Below are 8,331 nucleotides of genomic sequence, written 5' to 3'. Positions count from 1 at the left end.
TTTAGCTTTTTATTAGAAGATTCCTCAGATTTCTTCTAACTGTTCATTCTGATGTTTGAAAGCAATTTGATGTGTTGGTTGTCTTTTTTTTTCTGTCGGAATAACAAAAGTTGACTTTCATTGATTTTTAAATAACTGGTCAGACTTGTTCTTTAATTGCAGATGTACGCAGAAAAACATACGCACAGTAATGTTTATATATATATATATATATATATATATATATATATATATATATATATATATAATTATATTTTTACTATAATAATTAAATACCTACAGACACTAGTGTTACATCCGTTCGGGAATCTTCAGTGCAGGATGTCACGATTAACACCAGTCGAACGATTCGAACTTGGCAACACGAGACATCTCTGGCTCGATTAGCAAAGACCGTATCCATTCGGCTACCATTAACCGCGTGAAATAACGTTGAATTTAAACATTTTAATTTTAACTGTTCTTTACGTCAGTCAGACAGTGATCTATTCGTTATACGATGATCTATGCATAAGAGCTAAATTGACCGACTTTAATTCAACTGAATTTCTTGTGTGTGTGTGTTTGTTTACAAAACTACGCCGATGTTTTTAGGAGTCGATGTTGAATTACACGCTTTAAATATAGCAAAAACGGGTTAGTTGAATCATAAGCCTTATTTCGAGTGTGATTGATAATCGGAATAAGCTTTTTTTTATCGTTTAAGCTTAGAATTTGGGAATAACTTACCTCCTTAATTCGCGACCATGCCAGTAAAGTAGTGTACGTGACTAAATAAAAGTACCAGTAACAAATTCATAGAAAATAAATTATACAGTCAGTAAAAGCAGCGGGAAATTATATATGGGGAAAAGTAAATTGTATTCAGCTTAACATAAGTAACAGGGTGAGAATAATGAATTATATGTAGTTCATTATTTTAGTAGAGAAACGTGAGATTATTAGTTTTAACGGGCGTGATAAATTATTAAATGTAACGGTAGAATCAGCTATAACTGCAAACACCTCGGTTGCTACGCTTTAAATAGGATGTAAAAAGTGAATCCTCATAATAGTAACGCTATGAATCGGAAAATCTAAGTCGCACAACCATGTTGGCTCTACACAGGTCTGAACGCTTTTTTTTTTAGAACTGTTCGCCTATGAAACACTGTTCTGCTGGCTTGCTTTTGGGGCGACTACAATATCGTATCCTTCAAGTCCAATGTAAACAAGTTCCGAAAAGTCTGACGATGTTAACTCCACACAGGTCTGAACACTTCTTTCTTACAACTGTCCGCCTATGGAACACTGTGTGTGAGACGCGATTTTTCGACAACTGTTCGAAACCGTAGATATTAAAAGACAACGGTCACCATCTTGAATCTTTTCGTTATTTCCTTCTAATCCCGCACAACAAACAGACACAAGCACGTATTTGCGTTAAGCTTTCTCTATTTTCTCCATACACTAAAATCCATTACTCCTCACCTAAATATCTTCATTAATTAATAAATGGACCAGGGTAAGAAGTGAAATGATACAGAGTAGTCGCATTACGCCATAAATTACAACTACACTTCCTATAAACCGACACACGTCTAATTAATAACGGCATTTAGTAAAAACGTCGAAGAAAAGGCGAGCATAAATAAAACTTAGCTAAATTAAGGAAGGAATCATCCTCTCGTTATCCCTCGACACCATCTCAAGCGACACCGTTTAATACTAAACTAAACGAACAAAAACACAATTTGGCACAAATTGGATAAAGTTGAGTACACTATGCATGCTTCATAATTAAACACTCGAAAACGATCAACTAAAATAATCTATGGGTCTAGCACACTTGTAATAGGAATGTTAATAGAAGTATTATCGTAAAGTAGCATTACATTAGAATACCAACGCATGATTGATCCCAAGCGATAACAAAGTACCCTTACTAAAGAACTCTAGGAACGGAAAACTCCACAAATATAAATATATGCTATTATGCACCTGTTTACATGTGTATGGTCTGAAGAACCTATATCTAAAAGGAAGTATATAAATTTATCAACTATATACATATTTTAGTATAAACAACGCAAATGAAGAAATGACAGCCATTCAAATTAAGTTTATATATATATAAAAAAAAAATGAATATATAACTACCGGTATACCCTTGTTTATTTATTTCAATCATAAAAGAAGCCCATATATCTGTGCAGCTAACTGTTAATTTGACCATAGGGCACATATATTATAAATAAACAAACTCTGCAAATAAAGACTCTGCAAACTAGAAACAAATGAACGGATAAAAAGGTGAGATATAGAAAAATAAATAAAATAAATAAATAAACAATGAAGCATGGATGGTACCTGTGAGTGCACATTGCACGAGGCATAAAAAAAGTTCAGCATTTTCCTCCTCCCCCATTTAACTCCCAAAGTCTCCAGAGGACGTTAAATCCTGGTGAAAATGAACAAACGGTCCATAGAAACCCCTACTGCCTACATTAACAAAGTATACACCCCATTATTTCCAGTATGTAAGCACCAAATATGTTATAAAACTAAGGTAATATTGACTCTCATTTCAATATCGATTCTTTTAAGTATTATCTTAAATTGGGATTCCACTGAAACATGTATGCACATATTTAACCAATAATGTTTTTATAATAAGCAGACTATATACCAACTCTGTCCTGCATTAAGCTCTCTTTAATAATCACGAGAGTTTCATTCTAGTAAACCAATCGATACAACCATTATACACATACATACACACACATACATATATATATATATATATATACTAGCAGACATACTCGTCGTTGAGTGGGCAGTGGTGAGAAGCTATATTGGCATAAACGTATGAACACTAATGACATTCCTCATTTAAAGTGACTCATGTTAAGTGAGTAAGTCATACCACCCCCGTTTGTATGAATGAGCGATATAGTCCGTAAACCCTTCCCTTTTCCGATGGTTGGTTATCATGGCAAGTTCGGCAGTTCTACATTAAACAGTGTGAGCGTGCATAGGGTTCCAATTTATAAGTGACACATTTTTGGGCCCTCACCCTTTTGGAATGTTGAGCCGTGTAACCCATCGAAACCCCACCTTCACACGGTAGGTTATCCTGCCAAATGTTATAGCTCTACTTGAAACGACGTAAGCGTTGATAAGGTTCTTCTCCACTGCCTGGCCCACCCCGTTGGTATGCGTGACTTTATCATACCCATTTTTGTTCCTTGATACCTCTTCTATCATAGTATGTGGTCAGTTTAGCATAATAGTAAAAAAAATAAGAGCCTATTTGTATACAGAAAGACACACACCGTCGTTGAAATTTATATATATACTAGCTGTACCCTGCCACCTGTTGCTGTGGCTCAAATTGGCGCAATAGAAAAAGTTCCAAAATGAGAAAAAGCATGTTTTTTATAGGTTTAATTTTCCATTTTGCATGGGTATACAATTTTTGTTGTTCCATTTTCTTAGCTCATAAAGAGATTTTCTGGTTTGGTGACTCTTGAATACGTGACATAAATTGTCCATGTGAAAATACAGTCGGTGTGTAACTGTAAGACCCACAATTGTAAAGATTGTTCCCTGTGCTTTGTTGATGGTTATTGCAAATGACAATAAAATTGGAAAGTGCAATTTCCTAAAGTGTAATGATGTATCCGGTGGAATCATAGGAATGCATGGAATGAAGATATATTCATCTGTGAAAGGTCCTGTTAAGATTGTTGTTTCTATGATATTGTTTGTTAATTTTTTTACTGCAAGCTATGTGCCATTGCAAAGCTTGGATTGGTCTATATTTCACAACCTGATAATTAGTACACCAAATTTCAGTTGCAATACATGCGGTGGCATCCCTGGCAAATGTAGCTGTTGGATAATTAACCACTTTATCTGCTTTCACAACCGTGTCGATGGATTTGTATTTGACTACCTCACTTGGAATTTTACATTGAATAATAGCGTTAAGTTCATGGGCATTTTTGTATTGACCTGCAAGAATAGATCATTCACTCAGTCAAATGGAATTCTTATAATTTGAATATCTGCAAAAATTTTTAAACTAACTATTCCTTTGATGAAATAAAATTACAGAAGTTAAAAGTCAAAGAATTTTGCCCTTAACTCTGATCAGCTGGCACTTTTTCGTACCCAATTTCCCACAAGTGATGCAAAAGTTTTTGTGCGGATCGAACAGTCTGCAACTGGACATGCATATTTTGAGTTAAGTTTAATGTCTTCACATGGAACAAAAAAGTAGAATATTTGAGGCAAGTATTTATTTCATCTGCTGATGTTGATTGAAGAATAACAGGTAACACTTGTCTGAAATCTCCTGCAAGCAATATTGCTGCATTCCCAAATGGTCTGACATTGCCACGCAAATCTTGCAAGGATCGACCAAGAGCCTCAAGTGATTTTTTGCGTACCATTGTGCATTCATCCTAAACAATAAGTTTGCATTTTTGCAATATTTTTCCCCATATTGGATGTTTTGGAGATGTCGAACATGAGATTTTTGAAAAATTGAATGTTTTAAAGTAGAATAAATGATTCTTCTACTTGGCAGAAAGGTCGCAGGTATTCCTCATGCAGCAAGGGCTAAGGCTATGTCATTTTGTTACCAAATGGCTACCAAAATCAATTTAATTAGAAAGGTTTTACCAGTTACTTCTGGTGCTGTTCAAGGTAGCAGTAATTGCCAAATAACTTCTATTCTCACAGTCAGTAAATTAGGTGACTAAACTAGGATTTATCCATGTTTTGACAATGCCTTATTCACTGTAATTAATTTAGGAGACTAAAGTAGGATGAGGGATTAGAGATGGAAAGACAGAGAGGAAGATATATAGATAGAAAAGAGAAAGTGAGAGGAAAATAGAGAAAGAGAAGGAGATAGAGAGATAAAGGGATTGATAGATAAACAGAGAGAGGGGGAGAGTTAGAAACAGAGAGGGATGAGACAGAGGAAAGGAGAGAGGTAAAGGGATTTAGAGAGAGAAAGGGGCTCAAAGAGAGATGGAGAGGGTGATATAGAGAGAAAGATAGATTGAGAGAGGGAAAGGGAGAGATGGATAGAGAGAGATATTAAGAGAGGAAGAGAGAGGGGAGAGAAACAGAAGGTGAATTACACTTCACCATTTTTCCTCGTTCAGTAGAGAAGAAATCTTTTGAGACTGAGGCAATTTTACTGTTTTGTTATTACCCAGAGTACCCCCTTTTTTGGGGGGGGGGCTAGATTTTCCTCACATTAGAAACCGACCGGGTTATCTGTACTTTCACTTAACAAATTAATAAAAGAAAAACATATTGTAAAATTTGAATTTAACAGGAAAATACTATTTAAAAAATAGCACGATAACATAAGTGCATAAGTGCCACTTTAGGTACTCCTTGGGCGTTGAGTTCCATGGCGACCAGTATAATTATTTAATGGTCGCTCCCTTAGCCCCCCCCCTGGTCAAGGCTAATGCATGCACACGTAATATTTTTTATTTATTGACGTTGGCTTAGTAACTACACGATTTATTGATGATTTCGTAACCCTTAAACGCATGCCGGAAGATTTAAATTGGTTCATTATTGTTGTAATAAAAAAAAATTCATTCAACACAAAACTAAAAACACATATTAATGATAAATGATTTATTATTATATTCATTGAAATTTACTAATTTTTAAATAAAAAAAGTAAAAAATAAATTAATAGTTGCTTATGTGCGCATAAAAAACTTGTTTGTTTTTTTAGATTAGGTCCACCTTATAAACACCCCCAACCTCCTCATCTTAAGAACAGCTTCCGGAATAAACACCACTTTTGGAGGGGGGACTATTTGCAAAATTTAACTGATATTTTTTGTCAGCATACCCACCCGAAAATACTATTAAAAAAAGAGGGGTCAGTGCCCGTGGCATAGAAGTAGATTTATTTATCAATAAAAGTTGCGGAGAAGTAAATTTATTTATCAATAAAAGTCGTCATTTAAAAAAGAAAATTGTGGAGGTGGAAAAAATTATCCCGAAGTTTATTACGAAAACGTTTTGTTTTCGCACTATTCAACAATTTGTTCATCCGCGCATGTAAATTAAAAAGTATTTGTAAAAATGAGAAGTTATCAGTAAATGATTAAGTCTTTTTTTTAATTTATTTTATTTTATTTTTTTACATTAGGTCCACCTCCACAAATGTTAAGGACGGCTTTCAAAATAAACACCCTCAACCTCTCCGTGTTAACAACGGATTTCGGAATAAACACCATTTGGGGGGGATATTTACAAAATTTAACTGATAAAAGTCGTCATTTAAAAAGAAATTTAAAATCAAATGTTTGTAAAAGTGAGAAATTATTAATAAATGTTTAGTAACATTTTTCAGTGCTAATGCAGAGAGTGATCCGCGCTATTTTTTAAATCGTATTTCCACGTTTAATTAAAGTTTTATGGTATGTTTTTTTTATTCAATTGCAAGGTTAAAGTACAGAATAAGTACAAAACACCCTCCCCATGTTAAGAATGGCTTTTTAAATAATAACGTTATTATTTCAGCATGGATCACTCTCTGCATAAGTACCAATTTTTCTTTTAATATTCATAAAAAGTAAACCTTTTTTTTTCAAAATAAATAAATAAATATTTGTAAATGTGACAAATAATCGTTTAGTTACGGCAACGTCAGTAAATAAAAGATGTTACGTGCGGGGTGTGGTGAGGGACTAAGGAAGCGACTATTATTTTTTTCTGCTGGTCGCCATGGAACTCAACGCCCAAGGAGTACCAAAATGTATTTTTTTTGTCAAATAAATAAATTTCAAGCAATTTTTGCAATAAATAATAGATAGCAACTTGGTTAATTTTACGACTCGCCTCAGCATATTATAAACTTCCCCATGTTAAAATGGCTTTCGGAATGAACACCCCCAACCTCCCCATATTAAGAACGGCTTTCGAGATTTATGGAAGGGCGTGTTCTTTCTTTTTAACATGGGATGTTAGGGTGTTTATAATACGTTGAGGCATGTCGTAAAAATGAAACAGTTTAGAAAAAGTTAAAACAAACTTTTTTATGTAAACAATGCCGTGAAAAGAAACTAAACAATTAAAACGTAATGTTTCATGAGTGAAAAGCCTTAACATAAATAAAGGAATTTAAAATTTAAAAAATTCTAAGTACGTTAATGAATTTACATTTTTAAAATATGGGATTATTTATTTATTTTTTTTGTGCTAATGCAGAGAGTGATCCGCGCTATTTTTTAAAATCATATTTCCACGTTTAATTAAAGTTTTATTATATGTTTTTATTCAATTGTAAGGTTAAAGTACAGAATAGATACAAAACACCCTCCCTTCCCCATGTTAAGAATGGCTTTCTAAATAATGTTAATGATTCAGTACTGTTCCTTGTCTGCTTAAGTTTAACTGTTGTTTATTAAATTGTTAGGTGAAAGTCCAGAATAGTTACAAAACACCCCTATCCCCATGTTAAGAATGGCTTTCTAAATAATAACGTCATTATTTCAGCGGGGTAGCTTCTCTGCATAAGTACCATGTTTTGTTTTTAAATTGTTAGGTGAAAGGACAGAATTGTTACAAAATACCATCTCCATGTTAAGAATGTCTTTCTAAATAACATTATTTCAGCACGGTATTTTCTATGCACACGTACTATCTATTTTTGTTTATTAAATTGTTAGGTGAAAGTATAGAATAGATGCAAAACTCCCTCCCCATTTTAAGAATAGCTTTCTAAATAACGGTATTAGTTCAGCACGGTACCTTCTCTGCATAAGTACTATCTTTTGTTTATTAAATTGTTAGGTGAAACTATAAAATAGTTACAGAACACTCTCCCTTTCCCATGTTAATAATGGCTTTCTTAATAGCGTTATTTCAGCACGGTACCTTCTCTGCATAAGTACCATCTTTTGTTTATTAAATTGTTAGGTGAAAGTATAGAATCGTAACAAAACGTCCTCCCTATGTTAAGAATGACTTTCTAAATAACGTTATCTATTATATATATAAGTCCGTAATCCTGTTTGTTTGTTTGTTTGTTCACAATTTGATTAATATATACAAAACTTCCTGCTGAAAACGGTTATCTATATAAATTTTATTTACTATAAGATTTTCTATATAAATAAATAGTATCACGATCAATATATATACACTATATTGAAGGCAATGTAAATAATAGAACTAATCTAATTTGCATATTATATTAAAGAAAATCTTTTTAAATAATTCGCTCAATTAAAAGTACTGATTATAGTAATGTAATTGATGTAATTGTTCTATTTAAGAGTATTATTTAAAGTTAATTTATTT

Source organism: Euprymna scolopes, chromosome 22, assembly GCF_053919585.1.
Source record: "Euprymna scolopes isolate OS-2025 chromosome 22, ASM5391958v1, whole genome shotgun sequence".
Classification (NCBI taxonomy): domain Eukaryota; kingdom Metazoa; phylum Mollusca; class Cephalopoda; order Sepiida; family Sepiolidae; genus Euprymna; species Euprymna scolopes.
This window is presented reverse-complemented; position numbering follows the sequence as displayed.